Raw genomic sequence first — 19,679 nt, 5'->3', positions numbered from 1 at the left:
GATAAGAGAGAACTGGGCAAAAGCGCATTTTTCACTCATCCGTACTCTGCAGCTGTTTGTGAGGGGAACATCTGATGGATCATCATGGTATAAATGTAATTTACAAGGCTATATTATACGCTCTTTTCTGTAAATGACTTGCGAATACCACCCAAGACTGATTAGGTGTCTTCACAACATACAAGGATAAAGATTTGCAGGCAACCCTCCATAGTGTAACCTACCAACTTTACCAGATCATAAAATCTCTTTTCTCCAAACGGTCAGTCCCGGCAGACCAATTAATACCTTACGGTTTCTTTAAGAACATATGGGCTGAACCAAACCAGAATATAGTTACACATCTACAATGTGATATGCAAATGGCGAGTCAATGTAAAATGCATTCGCTTATTGGTCCTTTGTAGGTCTCACCTAGGCAGCGCGCACGCGCTGCTCTAGGAGGGCCTTTAGCAATCGGTCTGCTCCTTTTCCCCACACTCGTGCTTGTGTTGGCATCCACATTGCGGGAACGAGCAGCAGCAGCACGCATGCTAATTGCAAACATATGGCTCTCGCGCCGCCACTGCTGCTCGTTCCCGCAAGGTGGAGGCCAGCACAAGCGCTTCAAGACAGCTGCTGCTTGTTTGCTTTCACTTTTGCCCACACAAGCACTTGCTGGACCCTTCTACTGTAACTTATCGACAGTCTTAACCTTGCCTACAGAGAAGAATCTCTTTTCCCCCTTTCTAGAGGCGGTCCTCTGTTTTAAGAAAATGATAAATCTACCCCACTCTCCAAAAGCAACCCATACCGGTTTTTAGTCTCTAGGAAAGCGACTTTATTGACTCCTTTCTCTAGAGTTTCTATATTAACCCCATTCTCCGAAAATCTTATTTTGCAGATTAGTCTTCTTCTACCCCTCTGTTTACCTGTCTCTACACTGGGTCTTTATCCCGGCCTGCCTCTACCAGCAGTCTCTACACAGCCTGCCCGCTGCAGTAATCTGCTACTGCATTTCATTGGAGTAGGAAGCAGATTGGCTTGAGACCGGATGTCTTCTGGCACCTGGATGAAAACATGTCCTTTCTGTGAGTTACCCCAGCTGTCTGTAGCTCCAGGCAGGGTGAAAGTCTCTGGCTGCAGCTTGTGAATGCCTGGGCTTGCTAACTGCTGGAACCGCTCATTTACAACAGTCTCTACCACTAAGGTTCAGAACTGTCTTGTGACCTTAAATCTACCAAGTCTGTACTCCTGCTCCTGGACTGCACGACGCGCTCTACACCTGGAGACATAACATGCTCTACTCCTAGAATAAACTGCAGTGTGTGCACCTGGAATCTGAACAGTCTCTTACCTGTAACCCACAAGTCTCCATAATTTAGCCCACCTCATCTTTCATCGATGCAGTATTAATTTGCCCTTATTTATTTCGCTCAGCAATAGACGAGCAAGCAGCGGGGTTAGTAACATTTGCATGTTTACTATGTGCAAGATTAACGACCCGCTCAGGCATTTACATCCTCCTGCATTTTTATTAAATCACAAGGAAAGCCATGTGATCTACTCTCCCCTGTCACTCTGCCCCTGTCCCCATAAGCCTCCCAACCTCCTCGCATCCACACATCCACCAGTCTTCAATTTTTTTATTGCTGCTTTTTTCGTTTCCCTGGACCTCCCTGTAGCAATGCAGACACCTCCGGGGTCCAGGTGCCATATGCATCGAGTAATCGGCATTTATAACTGAAACAGTCTCCCTGGTTCAGCGCAGGGCCAGGCTTTAACTCCAGCACTCACATGCCCCATTGCTGCTTCATCTCGCTCCCCCACACTTTTATCTCGCTTTTCCAGCCCCTTCCCCAACCAGTCCATGCCAGGCCTTTTGGGACAAGGTGTACTCTGCTCTGTCCCACAAGTCTCCCACCCTCTATGCTTGCATACGCACTAACCCACGTTTAGTTATGTATGTGCTCTTTTTCTTTCCCACCACCTACCTTCACCACGTAAACACCTAGAGTCCGAGTAATTGGAGTTGTTTCGTATGCGAACCGGTTTTTAAAAGCTCAGGTTTCTGCGCCAGATGCTGCAAGTAATATGCATTTTTAATTTATTGCCTGTGCTGAGACTTTCAAATCCCAACCAACACCGGTCTGTTTTTCTGCACCCATTTCCCCCCACGCTTGCATACGCACCCACCACTGTCGTTTCTATTTATTTATCGTTGCTTTTTTTGCCTCCGGGGCCTCCCTGCAACACAGAGTAATATGCACTTTTAAATTAAATAAGCATTTTCCTGGCTCATCTCAATGCCTGGCTTAAGTCAATCCCCGATACTCCCCTTTCAGCTTGCTTTTCTGGCCCCTCTCAACCAGTCCATGTCAGTTCTCGGGGACATGAGGTGGACAGTAGGCAAACTAGTAGTTTTTAGGTTTCGACCTGGCGATCTGCGCAAGCAGTTCGCACAGGCGAAATCTATTGTTTACAATATTGGCTATAGGAACATCCCCGGCTCCCATTGGCTAGCTCCATAAATGGAGGCTAGCCATTGGAAGCCGGATCTGTCTGCCAAGGCCGGACCAGATTCGGGGGCGTTGCCGCGATTTTTTCGCTCTCCACCCACTTCTGTTAGTCATTGCGGCGGTGGGTGTGTGTTATTTATTTTTTTCCGAGTCGGCCTGTTTTCTTCTTTTTACAAGTGATTGTTGTTGGCTGCAAGATTTGAGTTCCCACGAAGCGATCAGGTAAGGAGCATTTTTTTTTATATAATGTCTTTTTTTTTGTTTCCTTTGTCGGTTCGGCCGTGTGAGCTGTTATGTACTTTGGCTCGTGAGCTGTTTCCCACCCCCCCTCCCGCTGTCCGTGTGTCCGTTCCGCCCCCCTCCCCTCCACACCGTCCCCTCCCCTTTCATTCTCCGTTGCTTGTTTTCATTCATGGTTTGGGAGACTGGAAGCTTTGGCGCTTTTTACGAGTTTTGTTCTTGTTCACTGCAATTACTCATAGTGACTGCTAGATGGCAGTGTTGACATGCCGGATGCATTACAATTGTTTATAAAAATACTTAGAAATGGTACAGTGCACGCTTGAGAGGAAAACTAGGCTATTCGGGTAATTCGGCTTTGTCTGGCCAGTCATACCAGGCTCATCTCTAAGAACCCCGAACCGCCCAATGTCATTACAAAATGCTCGCACCTTGTTTGTTTTTTGTTTTCTTTCCAAGAGACTGCGTTCCGGCTGTCTGCCTGCGTTCCGGCTGTCTGCCTAATAACCCCAATCAGGCAAGCAACAGCAATGAATTCGGCTACTGCACGTTTCTAGGTATAGATCTGGAGTCCAAAGTTGATGCGCTGCTTTGCATGAAATGGAGCGATCTGGACAGCACCTTATCTATGGGGCGGCTGCGCTCTTGCAAAGTGATGGCACACAATCAGGGCTGCTTAGAGCCACGCATATGTAGGTGTTTTGGAATGGCTTATGTACTGGAAGGATAGCTATGCCTAAATATACTTTTTACTTACATATAAACTTTCCCCACTTTGTTTGTGTTCTGTACAGTGCAGTACACATGAAAAGTTAGAAAGCGTTTGAGAAATAAACATTTCTTCCACTTTGCACCTGCCTCGGCCTGGTGTAATTTTGTGGTGCAAAATGGTGTCTACCTTTGCCTAAGGAATGTTCTATTGATTTACTTTTTATTCCAGGCATGTGAACTGTAAATCGGTGGCTATGCATGTTGATTTGTGCATTCGGATGGGATTTAAATATCTTTAAGGTCAAAAGTTTGAATTGTAGCCTTTCATCCTCCTGAGATTTATTAAATGAGTGTCACAGAGTTAGCGAAAGGATCACTTGCTATTTACAGTATTACAAAATGGGACCATATACTGTGCAAAGTTACTTGCAAAACATTAGTTTTTATTTATTTGTTTAATGACAAAAATAAATGCTTAATGGAAGTAAATCGTTCAACAAGGGCAGGCAGCATCCCGGAAAGAAGAGCGTCTCGGATGCCTTGAAAAACCCCACAAAATACACACGTAATAGCACTACTAAAATATCATCACTTCCTGAACAAAGCATGCTGCCATTTTGCAGATCGTAGCATATTGAAGATTGCCGAGGATGAGTTATATGCTTTGTATAGAAGTATTGTCTATGTGTGTGTGTCTTTTAAAAGAACATTAAGTGATCCATTACTCACCCCCTTTTCGCCCCCAAATATTTGCTAACTTCGAAAATGGTATTTACGAATTAAAAATAGATTATGCCGTTGGACCAGGAGTACGTGTGCCCTTTGTCGAATGTATTTCGCAGAGAGTCAAATATGAGTTAATAAGACAACATTACAGCCTCCACCAGAGAAACGTTTTGTTTCCTCAAACAATGCTGAACAGAGTAGTTTCCCCCCTTTTCCTACGTGTAATGGCCCACTTTCTGCCTGGCTTTAAAAAACTCTTGTTACGAGTATTGTAGGGCCGGTGCCTCCTCCTGTGCAGAAAGCAGCGCCACGAGGCGGCGAACAAGCGCTATAAAATGCGCACTGTAACATTCAGATAGCAGGCGGCACAACTACACATGAAAAGGGGGGGTGGGGGGGCAGATTCGAAGTGATTTATAAACCCAGTGCACGTATTTCTCGTGTAGGTCTTCGCAATACATGTTTTAATGAAAATGAGAAAAATGAAACCTGGTAAAATGTTCACTAACAACATTTCTTAAAACGTAATGCGTCTCATGTGAGACATGTTTATGCACCTCCACAGGAAGGGGGGGGCTCCCCTATGTGGGCAGGGTGGCAGCGTGCCAGGCCAGCGGCACACCGGAAGCGCCTGATCTGCGGTATAAACTCCCCCCGTGAACAGTGCATGCATGATGCACCCAGTCCCCTGCTGCAGGGGTGAATAATAAATGAGCACAGCCAAAGCCAATAGGTCCGGCCTGCCTGCCAGGCTTTGACGATACCGGCTTGGTTTTGCCAGTGGTTTTGTAAATCTGTATTATTGTGAAAGCTGCCGGGCCCTTTCCCAAAAAAAAACAAGCATTAGAAATGCAATCGGGCTCGGATTTATTTGAGTTTGAGCTAATGGCATTGTAAATGGCAGTCTTTTCGCCATGTGTTATGGAGTGTGTGCATGTGGTGTGTAGTGGAATTGTGGGTTGGATTGTAATTTTACCAATGGTGGTATGCTGTGCTTTAGATGAATATGTTTAAAAGTAAAGTGTACCCTACTGAGATTGCTACAATAGTTAATTGTGGATGCGTTAACAATTGATGCGTGCACTGATGGCTGGTGGTGTGGCACTCACTGTCACTCTGCACTCACTGTCACTCTGCACTATAAACGCATTACAGTGAGTGATACAGCTGTGCAGATGATAAGTACAGTGAAAACTCCGCCTCCACCCGACACCTTGCATGAAAAGCTGGTGCCCTCGCGCTCTGCTCTTATGTATTTTTTGCATTGCCATTTGTGTAGCGCACAATCTGCCTTTGACTTGCCATCGCAGCGCCTGGCACGCGTTATACTGTGCTACCCTCTTCAGCGCAGCGCTACGTGGAGCAAAGGGTGACTTTTGAGCGCTTTACGCAGGAGAAGACAGAAAACGAAACAAAACATCAATTTACAATCTTAAAAACAACTACTAGTCGAAGCCTATAGGGACAGCTTCCTATATCGCGGATGGGCACTTTACATAGAAAACGCTATAAACGCATTACAGTGAATGATACAGCTGTGCAGATAAGTACAGTGAAAACTCCACCTCCACCCGACACCTTGCATGAAAAGCTGGTGCCCTCGCGCTCTGCTCTTATGTATTTTTTGATTTGCCATTTGTGTAGCGCACAATCTGCCGTTGACTTGGCATCGCACAGTCCTGCCAAGTATCACATCACGTGTGACACTAACGCATTTCGGTGCAGTGTTCTGCATCATCGCACTGAAATGCTTTGTCACGCATTTTAAATGCCACTGAAACAGCCAGGCTACCGCACTGGTGCTAGCATGCTGCCTCTGCTGTACCAGACTTGCCTCAAGCAGCTCTGGCAGTGTGGCTCATAAATAGTTAAATTCTCGTTCTCCCCAGCTCAGGCCAAGTGAGTCACTGAGAGTGCTGGCGGCACTGCTACAATGTTACCTTTGCGGCCTCAGCCGCCCGCCAGCCTAGCTCCATTAATTAATTAATTCCCGGCCCGACCGCGGTGCCGCACGCCAGGCTGTCGACCAAACTCACTGACTCTACCGATTAAACACCCGGGCGGGGCCATGACATGTGTGCCAGTGGGGCCATTACCCCGTTACCACAGTTACCCTGTGCTGCTCACCGCCGTGGCCGCTGGACGACCGTGTAGTTAGTCAGGCTTGACTGACAAGACCCGCGTTACCTTTACACTCTTTGCCGGGGCCGCAGTAAGTGACTACTATTGGGGGGAACCTCGGGTTCACACCGTGGGACAGGGGAGAAAGGGTTTCAAGAAGTTTGAACTGTCAATCCCTGCAAAAAGTCATTAACATTATCCTCCACGTTGCCTTCACGCAACAATCATTGCCGTGAATGGGCAGTCGATGACGTTTTCCTATGGGGTTCAGTGACTCGCCCTCTGCCTTTTGCAAACTTCAGCACGAACAATCTCCCTACGTCCCGTGCCTGGAGCACCTAATTTAGAAATACACACATTGCCACCTCGGAAATTAGCTTTTATTATTACTTATTTCAGCACAGCTTTTTCACATCCTCCAACCAGTATCTACTTCCACTTGACCGATATTACATTGGGTATTAAGTTGGCTTTATTCAGAGCTGCTTCCGTTACCGTACCCTGTACTCTAGTATCCCTGCAGTAAAGCAGCATGTCTCTACTTCAACAGTGAAACGTTAATGCACATTACTAAAATGTAACAGAGTCGGGGTGTGGGTGAGTGTGCCGTGCACGGGCCTGGGTGCGCCTAACAAAAAGACATTACACGCTGCAGACGAACGCGCGCCTGATACATGCAATGCAATGCTGAATGGTGAACGCGCTCCCACCATCTGGATTGCATTTGGAGGAGCACCCTGACAGCTCCTAATTAAAATTAATGGACTGCCGTGCGCGTAACCACGCAGAAAATGCCAACAATGGCGGACGAAAATTACATATAGCCTATCGCGTCAAGGCTACTAAAAAGACAGCACAGCGAAGACGAATCACTATGCAGATGCCATAAAAAAAGCTCGCGCACTAAGGAAGGTTTCTGGCCCGAGCCCTAAAGAAACTTTTTTTTTTCTTTAACAATAGGAGCTCGGAGCTCCGCCCCACTTCGTGGTGACGTAGGCCGAGCCCTAAAAAGGTCTGAACTAAAAAAAAAAAAATCACTTTGTGTATGGATGTGCTGCTGTTGGAGGTTGAATGCTGTCACTCACATTGAAATGAGCCAATGGGAGGATGCAATATCTGAATGACAACAATAACAGACCAATGGATGAAGAGGGTTGGGTGAAAGATCATATAAGGAAGTATGCCACACATGTAATGTTAGCTAAATGGAAAAGTCTTGGCTGACGCTGAAACTAAAAACAAACTTTCTATTGGCTCCATGTTCGGAGCAGGTCTTTTACTGTGCACATATGCACATGCCTGGCTGCCGTGCCAAACCTGGCACCCCTGTGCCCACAGGGCCACGGTGAATGCCAGTTGAGAATAAACCCGTGTGTGCCCCATTGGGCGGTGTAATATCGTATTTTACCCACTCTAGGTTGATGTGCGTAATGCCCCGTGGCTGTAAGCTGAGTGCTCAGTATGACACAGATGTCAGCGGGCTCAGAAAAGTATTGTGGTTGGCAGCTAGGTTTTTGTTTTCCAGCTGGTGGTGCTGATTTTGCACTGTGTATCGTGGGTGACGGACCTGGGCATGCTGTGTGTTTTGTATAAATCTTCATGTGTAGGGTATGGTAGTTGAACTGCACATCATAGGCTACATAGGTGAGTGCTTGCATGGTATTTTGGTGACATAGGTCTGCTCAGTATAGGTGACATAGCAGAGTGCTTAAAATATGTGAACTAGCTAGGTTGAATATATATGTACAAAATAAGCATGCATTCTTTACAGTGTGCAGCTGCCTGCAAATGTGTACTCATTACAGAGCGTTGGTGCACAGTCCTCAACTTATTTCTGTACTGTGTGCGTTGGGGCTCTGTGTGCGTGGGGGCTCTGTGTGGCTAGCTTTTTTTGTAGGTGGCTGTGTGTGTGGGTGGCTCTGTGTGTGTGTGTGTGTGGCTCTGTGTGTGGGTGGGTGGCTCTGTGTGTGGGTGGGTGGCTCTGTGTGTGGGTGGGTGGCTAGCTTTTTTTGTAGGTGGCTGTGTGTGTGTGGGTGGCTCTGTGTGTGTGTGGGTGGCTCTGTGTGTGCAAATGCAATAGGTCTCGCTATTGGCATTGTAAATGACAATGCCATTTATTTATCAGTTTTCAAAAACAAAACATAAATAAAAAGTGTCATTTACAATGCCAATAGCTCTAACTTTTACAAAGGCGAAACCGTTGCATTGTAAATGCTTGTTTTTTTTTGGTGGGCCGGGAGGCATACAGAGGTCTAGGAAGTTCATAGTACACCCCTTAAGTCACCCAAGACTCCCAGACACATTCCAAGAAATGCCCTGCCATAGCCCCTATGCACAGGCAGGCTTATTCAGGTGTGAAAGGAGCATGCAGTTTAGTTACAGGAAGGCAGGCCCATTAAACTGCACGGTTTCAGGCACAGGTGCCTACTATGGCAAAGAAAACCCGGTGGGTGTTCATCGCAGCAGGCAAATGCGGACTTTACTTACTGTGAAGGAATGTTTGTTTGGCTCAAAAGCTGCAGTGGATAGTGTGCCGGCAATCTTTTTTCATAACATTAGCACTAGTTATTGTTTTCGAGTCTGACATGAGCGAGTGTGTCTGACAGCCATGCATTATTTTCTAGGTCAAGGAACAACTAGCGCATCAGTCCAGTTCTTTCCATTTGCATTCTGGGACTTGCATCTTTTTTCATAAACCACAGCTAAGTTTCACAGACTGCAAAGACAAACATTGGCATAGACAATAGGTCTCGCCTTTGGGACATTATAAGTGTTTTGCCGTGCAACAGTTAATGTTGTTGCAGTAAGGGTATTGGGCTGCATAACTAAATACTTATAAGTTCCCAAAGGCGAGACCTATTGGCTCTGCCAATGATTGTTATGGACTGCAAATGTACACGTTTTAGGTTTCATACCAAATAAATGTGATGTCAAACTTTTCTAATGCTTTTCATTGAAGTAAGCCTTATCCTGTATTGAATCCATTTGAGAAATATTGCAATTTGTATTGTAATTGCATTTATATAGCGCTTACTACCCCTGATGAGGCATTAAAGCGCTTTTTCAGTGAGTAACTCCGGTACCCATAAAGGATTGGTGTTAAATTACTTTCATATTTCACTAAACTAATTCAAGTGGTGGATAGGTTAGTTCATTATTTGGATTCGGAAGGATAGAAGAGGGAAATAATGTTTGTATTTATATAGCGCTTGTTATCCCCGATGGGTGTTGAAGTGCTTTTTTTGGCGAGTAGCATGCTACTCCGGAAACCCTAAAGGATTAGTAGTGAATTAGTATAATGAAATATGAAAGTAATTTGAGTGGTGGTTGTGTTATTCAATTATTTGGATAGAGAAGGGTAGCGGAAGGATAGAAGAGGAAAAAAGGTTGCATTTATATAGTGCTTGCTGCCTCCGATGAGGCATTGAAGCTCTTTTTTGGCGAGTAGCATGCAACTCTGGAACACAAAGGATTAGTGGTAAATTAGTATAGTGAAATATGACATTTGAGTAGACACATACGTCATTACCAACACTATAAAGTAATAAACTTCACAGACTGGTGTTCCCATTTCAAAATAACACTGAGTGTTAAGCTTACCCAAATATAAAGAAGCAACCCTGAACATGTTTCTGTTGTAAGTCTCACCATATTCCTGGAAGCATGCAGCTATACCTTTTGCTAATGACCATATATAAAAGAAATATACAAATAGTTGTATATCTGTCTTTTTCCACAGACAGACACAAAGTAGCCCAATCACTAATCCTTCTACCAACATGTCATAAACCCCACTTTTGATCTGCAGCTTCACAATTCTACTACTCAGTGTTGAGCCTAGCCAAATACAAAACAGCAACCCTTCACATGTCTCTGCTGTAACTCACTATATTCCTTAAAGTATGAATGCTTATCTGTACCTTTTGCTACCATATATAAAAGCATACAAATATGTACCTGTGTTTTATACATCTACCATCTTCAGATGCATAACACATAAGAGAACACAAGTGCAAGTAGATACATACCTCAGTCACAACACCATGCATACCTTTAAACAGAACAGACAGCACTTTAAATTTTAGACAACTGCATTTATGCAACCTACTTCAAGTGTACCTTTCCTCAGACTCATACAAAGTAGCCTAATCACTAATCCCTCTGCCAACAGGTCTTAAAACTCACTTTTGTGCTGCAGCTTCACCATTCCAAGACTACTCAGGGTCTTGGGCCTAGCGAAATATAAACCAGCAACCATTTGCATGTCTCTGCTGTAGGTCTCACTATATTCCTGAAAGCATGCATGCATATGTCTGAACCTTTTGCTAGTGACACCATATATAAATATGTATTTTGTTAAATTTTTTATTGAGTTTCTCCCCATTATATACAAGACACATTCTATATACAAGGTTATGGCACATTTGTCACCAAGTATGCGAAACAAAATACAATGCCCAGCTTAGGCTAGCAAAAAAAAGAAATGCATTACATAATTCTCAAATCCAGCCGGTGTTTAAATCAAAATCCTCGATCCCCCGTAAAATTAGAAAACTTCAGTAATTAAACAGCCGCAAACAGATACAGAATGTTAATATACCCTTCCTATGTTTGCTGTACCCAATTTGTAACCAGAGCCCAAATTTGAGATCCCAAGGCCCTCTTTCTCAGATCTTACTTTATAAATTGAGGATTCTAAAATTATAAATTGCCAGCAGCCTTGACAGCCCGTAAATAAAATGTAGGAGGTTGAGGGCTTATCCATTTCAAAGTTATGCATAAGTGATTCATAGCCATAGCAATAAACAGAATTGCAGAAATAGATCTCGGCCTAGCATTTCCTTCATTGGTAAATCCTACACACAAAATTAGCAGGTCAGCAGTAATGCTGATCGGGGTTCTTTCGGTCGACCCCCTCCGCTTTTTTCCGTTGATTAAAAGTTAACAGATGGGCATTTTGCAGTTCCACTTTCCAATCCCATTGATGAAGTTCGGGGAAAGCTTCCAAGAAGAGTTCAATCACATACTGCTGAATGTCATTAACCTCCACTCCTTGCGGAACACCCATAATCCATAGGTTATTTCTTCTGGAGCGATTTTTCAACTCAGCCAGCTTCCAGTCGGTCATCTTTCTGAGCCTTCAGAAATTCAGTAATAATCTTGTGCTGTGCTAGCTCGTCCTCCAATTTTGAGATTCAAGCTTCAGCTTCTCCAAATCTGGTTGCAAACGCTGAGCAAGTCTTTGCAACTCTGCGCACAGCATTCTGCAATTTTCGAACCGCGCCTTGAGTCCATGACCATTCTGCCCTCGTCTCCACTTGGTGAGCCATTATACGCTGATAGATGGTAGAAAGTGTGATTTCGCCTTGTGGTTCTGTGTTTGATCCAGAAGCTTCCGGGGAGATTTTCCCATGCCCAACTTCATCACTCAATTTTGGAGAATATGAAAAGTCCAAGACCAGTGAGCAGGCTGGACCCAGAACTTAATTTGCCAAATTTTCAGGTTGTTCCTAAGGTTTCCGAACAGTACCAGTAAAGAGGCAACATCGCCCGTCTCCTCCTTCCAACAGTAGGCTGCTCAAATTGCTTCCATCCTCAGCCCAGTCTCTCCCAGGACGCTCATCCCCTGAAGAGTTAGAGGGATCTGACATAGAATAAAACGTTTCCCTCGAACCCTCTTCTTTAGCCAAACCCGTAGCGGACTGATCTGCATTTTGAAAAACAAGAATTCTTTCTTCACCCCGCTCTCACCACTGCCTACACAGTTATCACTAATAACTACTTGTTCATGGCCAGTCATTTGAGGAGTAGTATTTTCCAAAATAGATATTTGCCCTTATTCACAGATGTTATAGCTCTTGAGATGCTGGGTCCAACAATAGCTGGCTCTCCCTCGGGTGCAGTAGGGTCAATTAAATCGGTTGCATCTGTAAGATCCACTACACGTCTCCTCTCAAGCCCTTCAAGCCTCCCTGGGCCCCCCCTCTCCTCACTCGCCACAGAAACAAAGTCAGAGTCAGTACCTTGTGCGAGTGTTTGCAGCATTGTTTCCACCATCTACTGGAGCATCCAAAACCTCAAAGACTTCCGCCACACTCTTCCCCCTGCCTGCTTGCATTTTGAACAGCGTGGGAACCGTGAGGCGGCTGCGGATAGAAGCACCACCCTTCCCTGCCAAAGCTGGAGACCCTCTGCTTGTCCACATGCTCTGCCATCAACGCCTTTGCCACTGTTAGCCTTCGCAGGGCTTGCGACGGCAATACCTGCACCCGCGGGATGGCCCAGGTCTTAGTGCCCTTAGCTGCATTCTTGGGAGGCATCATACCGAGCAAGCAGGTAAACGCGGTTGTGTACCACCAGAACACAGGACTTGCACAGGTTAGTCCCGAGGGAGGACCAAGCGCCAAGAACAGTACCTCCAAAACATGCCGCTATTCACCTACATAAGGTTAGCTCTTCGTCACCTAAAGCCTGTAGTTTAGTTACAGAACAGGGTTTCAAACTACTTAGTCACTAGTGATGTCCAAGAATGACTAATATTTACCTCACTTCTAAAACCCACTACCTATTGTTATATTTGACTACTCTGGAACCGATGGGACCACAGAAGTCAGTCTCTAAAATGACTCGTGCTCAAGCCTTCTATTTCTACAAAATGGCCCTACGATCCATGTCGCACTGCCCTGGAGACTATGGGAGACCGCTCAAACAACTCTTGTATCCTATAGCCTTTTCTCCAGCAAGATGGCCAAAATATACTAAATCATTCTGCTCAGGGCACTCTACTTCCAGATATGTCCATTACAAAACAGTACACAGAATGAGCTCTTCATGTCTCTGCCCCTGCACCCATCCAGGATTCTGGCCACTTTCCTGTATTTTCTCTCGTACCTACCTATTTATACTTTATCTACGGTTTCCTTGAGATGGTCCCTTCCATCAACTCTACATCTATTCTATATGATGGGTTCATATTTGATGGTTATAGATCTTTTGATCTACCAGCCAGAATACTCGACCAGAACCAGTGGTATCTCGTTCTCCAACTTCGCCGTTAAGACCTGAACACCCTGCCTCTCCACCTCAGGCAATCTGCATCACTGACCCAATCCAAGAAGGACCTCAAGACCTGGCTCTTCGAATGAACCTACACCCAGAGGGACCAGCAGCCCCTAGCACTTTGAGATCCTCACGGGTCAGTAGCCACACTTTACAGGCCCGATTGATGGATGCATCCTTCGATTGACACCTTACATTCTGTACACTTATTTTCAATTGCCAATTCTTTAGCCCTGACACAGCTGTGTCAAGCATGAACAGTTTGCCATACCTCTGCATTTACTTTCCAATGTTACTCAAGTGCGTCACACAAACAGCGTGCTGCACTTAGGGATTTTAAACTTTCCTACATTCCAACGCTACAACTGTTTACAATTCCCAGTTGAAAATTGGTCCGTCCATGGAACATGGCGATGAACACCTATACTCGTGGATGTTCAGCACCCCTTTTTTACCAGTTGAAAAAAACCCTGCGTTTTTGCAGCTACCAAAACAGAAGCAAAGTAATTTGCCTAGTGGACCGATTTTTATCTAAATGCCTCAAAGGCAAAACAGCTGACCTGCTTTTAAATCACAAGAACTGAAAATTGCTGCAGTAAACAATTTCTGTGGTCATAACACCTTCATGACCATACTGGCTAAATCCCAGCGCAGTGAGGAGGAATGGCAATTAAGGTGACGTTCAGAAATTGACAAAAAAGGGAGGGACAGAGCTTGGAGGGGGCAGCGGTCACTGTAGGAGTCTCTACCTTTCCTCACCAGTATATCATGTTCAGAACGCCCCTTTAGAGGGACTATGGCAGGTACAAAGGTCAAACAGCCCAACCCCCCCACCCTTAGGGTCTGTAACGACAAACTGGAACACTCAAACCAAAATATTGCTTCAACACCACCTGTGGTGTCACTGGCGATTAATCATTGAAAGAAAAAGAAAAACACAGTAGGTGGTTAAAACAACCTGTTTTCCATTTGTCTTGTGAATGCACGTCAAACACGTATAAACAAAAGAGAGAGAGGGGGACTAGTTTGCATTACCAACCAATAATTTACTACAACCAACTTAGAACAAGTTTGCTACCTCTTGTCCTACTGCTCCGAAGACGAGTTTCTCAGTCGTTATAAGGCTGAAGTGCCTTGGAACCCACAGGGTGTTTTAAAAGAACCCCCACTCACCAACCTAGTTGGGGAACATGCTTCATCATTGGGTTTCCACACTGGTTGCCAAATGCTTTCAGGGTATCCTATGACACCAGATTACATTAGAGCTGGTTCTTTGTGATCTGTGACTGTGTGTTAGTGAAGAGAGGTGTTAAAGTTGGATCGGAATCTATCGCCAATCAGGCATTTTTATTATTCTTTTTTTTTTTTTTTTTTTACAGGTGAGGTCTTTGTCAACATTAAAAGCAATGGTGGATATTAGTTGATCCCACTCATCCTTATTGTGGTCAATATGTTTCAGCCATCTGTTTTCATGCCTCTATGGGTCAAACACTACAAAAGAAAACACTAGCCAAATGTAATAATCTGAATACCTTTTCTGATAAACCGCTCTTGTATGAAAAGACATGACAAATATACTTACATCACCACTAAGGAAGAAGTAAGTCGCACCTATGACTACAAATGTGCTTAAACAATTTTTACTTAGCTTATGTAATTGCATAATAATAATAATAATAATAATACACATTTGTAAAGCGCGAACCATCACCCGTTAGGGTCTCTAGGCGCCGGGGGCCATCAGGAAGATTAGGCAAGCTATTGCCCAGAGTCACATGGTGCTGGGCTAATCTGCTGCCAGCCCCGGGGATCAAACCGTGATCCACAGATTCCGGAGGCAAGTCACCCTGGCAGCGGCACCACACCTCTCCCTACAGTGCTTACTACCTCGGGCAAGGCAAGAAAAAAAAAAAAAGAAAATATATATCTAATCATCTTTGTGCACGTTTGAGACCTTTTTATAACTCAAAGGGAAATACATGGGCTGGACATTTGTCATAACAAGTTCCCCAGCTCCATGATGGCTTCATTGAAGTAGTATATTTGGTACTGAACATCTCAGCATAATAAACCTGAAGATTCCAGTGTCAGATTTATTGAAAACTGCATCCAGAGGACCCCTTAGGGGGGTCTCCTGAAGCCTACCAACACTGTGTGGTCACCTACTGGCCTAAGCCAGTCTGCTACCACCAGACAGTATTCTGACCTCCTGAAGTGAGTGCCTTTGCACTCAAGAGGTTGAGAACAATACTTGTCGTGGGCAGAGGTGTTCATGCCTCCTCCTGATCAGGAAGATCCTTCTGTGGAGTGGCATGGAGCTTCAAAGGCCTTGCTGCCTTTGTAAAGAGACCCTCAGCCTCCTTTTAGAAGTAGCAGACTCCCCCCTCCTGTCCTCACCCCCTTTTGGCAGGAAGACAGGCAGGCAAACTTGAGAGAGTAGGAGGTGTGCCACCCTTTGCCAACTCCACCCTTCAGGACCTCGAGGTGAAGTACACTTTCCAGTGCCCACCATCTTGAAGACAGTGGCACTCCAATTAGGATCAGGGATATGCCCCCTCCCCCACATGGGGTGATAATTTAGAGGGTATAGTCACCCTTAAGGTAAGTAGCCCATTGGCTACTACCTGACACTCCCTTTAAACACACCTAAATGTAGTATTTAAGTGGCCCCGAGCCCTGAACTTCATATTCGACAAACACAAGAAGCCCCAGGACAAAGAATAGCTGCTGACCACGAGAACAAAGATCTTGGACTGGATTACGGTACATAACCCTGCAGGTAGCCCAAACACTCAATTGCGGAACACTGTCTTGTCCTGCCACTGCAAGAACCCTACAAAACCCAGGGGCCTTGAAGCACTTCTCCATATTGTCCATGAACTCCATTGGAGTAGAGGAGCTACTCACCTGCACTGCAGGCACCAAAATTGCACAGTGTGAAATCTCGACTTGCAGCTCCTCAGCCCCACCGACGCCGCAACTGCCCAGGAGAAGGTATACCAGCTCAAATCTGCCTCCTCACCAAGTTGGGAGGCACCACGCTCTTCCTGAGCTGAACAGCACCAAACCTGCGGTACCGGACACCCTGCAACACAAGAGTCCAAGCACCCATCGAGGGACGTCAACACCCCTCAGACCCACTTGCTGAGTGGCCCAGCCATCTTGCACAGGCCCCTCTGAGGCATTTGTCCCTGACCACAAGGTGCACTTTGCACACCAGAGCTTGATCACCTTTTTGCTCTGCACCGAGCCCCACCAGCCGGGGAGTATCCGAAACCTTTGTGCTCCCGTGATCCCCAGCCCCTTGCCACCGCTGCACTCTTTGGTGCCCTCGGACTTGCCTACAAGTCCCACTGTGCAGCCTGTTTTTAGGTGACCCCCTTTCTTCGTAGCGCGCCAACTACTGGTTCTCCTAGCACCCTGCTCCTGGCCAAATTGGGAACACTATCGAGAAACTGCCCTTAGAACTTTGGACCCTGGATCCCTAACATTAGAGTTCTAGAAGAAGGTGAACCCCGTAAGTCCTACTGCACTGTGATTGATTGCATTTTATGTTTTTCTCCAATAGGATAACATTGCGTGAAATTGCACAGAACTGTATATTTTGCGTGTACTTACCTGGCTTATTGCTGAAATACATTACATGCTTACCTTTAACTTATAGATATGCTATTTTTTTTAATTACAAAGATGGTCTCCATTATCAAGTGCATTCCATTTATTGCCTCAGATTACAACAAACGGTTAGCACTACCCTTTGATAAGCCTAACTGCTCGCCCACACCAACACAAAAAAGAGACTTGGTATTCTTATACTGTTGCCTCTGTAAACCAATAAGGGCCTCTCTGACCTATTCAGTGTACCCCATTGTGGTACACAATATAGAGAGGTGGATTTCCTACACAGACCCTCCCCTCCTTACATATTCGAAGTAGTTCCCAGGGAGGCCTCACATCTTTTTCTGAGTTTCTCTCTCCGATAAGGCTTGCCTGGGCGTATTTCGCTACGCTTCCACTCTGTAGGCTATCATGGGGTTTGTAAGGCTGCCCCTGCAGCCCCTCGGACAGCAGCCAAGCGCCACTCACCTTAAGCATGCCAGTTATCGAGTCCTTTTTCGCAGGGGAACAGAAACTGCCCCTCTCGTCTAGCAGGTGTCCCTGTCCCCACTTCGGTGACAGCTCCCCAACTCGCCCAGTCCTGCTGCTCTGCTGGACATGTCCTTTCTCAGTTTATTCTTATGCTCGTTGGTTCGCGGCTGCTATTTTTTGGCTGTGCAGTGTATAGACCACCTGCCCCCCTTTTGGCAGCAACTCTTCATTCAAAACACAGCGTCTTAAAGTCTGCTCGACTACTAGGACAACTATGCTTTCTTCATGAATATGGATTCAAGACCCCAGTTCGATACTCAGTCTCTTAATATACTGCCAGAAAACTGCATTCGGCCTAATTTGCTGTGACGGCACACAGAACCTACTCTCCTATGGACAGCATTCCCTACCTCGTCATAGTCCTCATCAAGCTAGGTTGTACCCAGAAGCGCCGCTGCTCGTGGGATTGGAGTCTCCAGCTTCTGCTGGTGGAACGGCAGTTTCCATACAAGATTCTGGGGTTCATGGTCAAGGGACGTACGTCACTGGAAAGTTGATGGGAACTATCATGAAGGTCACCAGGTTCGGGGCTGAAGCCATCTTGGATAGGTGCAAAATGAAACCAGAACTTAGAATTGGACAAAGGAAAATGTATGTTCTGGAAACGAATGGCCATCTTGGAATGAAGGGTCTCCTAATATTTATTTTCTGGTTTTACGTACAGTTCAGAGACTCTTGACACAGACCACTGATGCGAGTATTGGTCTTCTATGCAGCTCGGTGTGCCGAGCACACTCCACACTTGCAGCTTCCGGCAGTCGCTCCCAACTTCTCCCTCGCAGGTTCTTTTAAGACGCTAATAATGCATTTTATCGCGGCTATGCAGACTAACACTAAAATACGTTAGTCTAACTCCTGATGCGTGATACTTGACAGGTCTGGTCAAGCAGTACAACAGGAGTTAATGAGGTGTGAATGTGGGCTGCGGAGCCCGTAGGTCAAGGACGGGCCCACCAGCTGCTAGACCTCTACACAAAAGGATAAGGGAATATGAAAAATAAATGAAATACATTACATACATACCTGTGACCCAAAAGGGCATTTAGGCTTTCCATGTCTGTGCCCGTCCGGGTTTATCGTTCGGAAAATCTGGTAACCCTTACTCCTATGCACACTGGGCAGTCAACGTTTTTTCCTCATTCTTAAACCGGCTATGGAATTTCACAAGCTCGTTCTTACAAGCAGGTATTACGGCACTGACAAGTCAGCACAAATACATTCAAACGTGTGTGTTGATGTTGGAAGCACGTATAGATAAGAGGCCAGGATTGATTATGACGTTCGCCTTGTTAGGGTATATAAGAAAGAACACGCTAAGGGAGTCAGGTATACACTAGGGAGAACTTGTTTCCAGGTTACATTTATAACATCATAACGTTCACTTTTAGTTGCTAAACTAGCTCAGTGTGACTATGATTTAGGTCAAATGCTGGGCCTCCAGCCAAAATTGCATTTTGAACGTAGGCAGAAACCGTTATATTAACATACTGGCACACCAACTTATAAGTACAACACCAACATAACATGGGCTGCTTGACAGAGTTTACTGAAACGAGCAAAGGCGCCTGAACCCAGGTAGAAAATTCAGATAGTTTTATACTACTAAAGTAAAGTAAACACAATGGTAAAGTTGAGTGTATTTAGCCAAACACCCGCGGGTAAAGAGGATGAAGCCGAGGAACACTCACCGTAGGTGTCGGCGACTCAGCCCCAGACAGCGACCTGTATTGCGCAGATTTCGGGCTCTGCTTGGAATGGACACGTAGTTGTCGAGACACTTCCTTTTCTATCTGGCGTAGTACGCTGACGCCTCACTAAAGCGAAGACCCCGCCCCTCTTGTTCCGGTCTTGTTTGTAGCGACGCAAGTACGTAAACGCCACGAATACCAATGAAATGACTTCCTGCGGTTGGCGTGTACTTCAGGCAGGAGTCTTATAGGCGGACATGTCAGAGTCAGGCAAAGCGTAATTGGAGGATGGTGGTAGTTTTTTTTATCCTTATTGAAAGAGGTGTTCGCTGATGACGTGAACCTCCTATAGCGTTATAATAAACAAGTACAGGGCTAACATTACTGGAGTACTTAATTTTAACAAGCATTTGCAATGCTATAGGTCTCGCATTCATGCAAGTTTGAACTATTTGCATTGTAAATTATAATGCCTTTAATTTATGTT

At 45.4% G+C, this 19,679-nt stretch overlaps 1 protein-coding gene across 1 annotated transcript in view; it reads right to left on the bottom strand.

The window, feature by feature from the left end:
* SEC61G (SEC61 translocon subunit gamma) overlaps nt 1-19,333 on the bottom strand; it is a 36,886-nt gene extending 17,553 nt beyond the window's left edge. The window contains exon 1 of the mRNA XM_078663540.1: nt 19,193-19,333. The gene's annotated coding sequence lies outside the window, so the exon portion shown is untranslated. The remainder of the gene's footprint in view (nt 1-19,192) is intronic.
* Between the last annotated feature and the right edge of the window lie 346 nt (nt 19,334-19,679).

Source organism: Lissotriton helveticus, chromosome 10, assembly GCF_964261635.1.
Source record: "Lissotriton helveticus chromosome 10, aLisHel1.1, whole genome shotgun sequence".
Lineage (NCBI taxonomy): Eukaryota > Metazoa > Chordata > Amphibia > Caudata > Salamandridae > Lissotriton > Lissotriton helveticus.
Note: the sequence above shows the minus strand (reverse complement) of the source record. Positions and strands in the feature narration are given on the sequence as shown.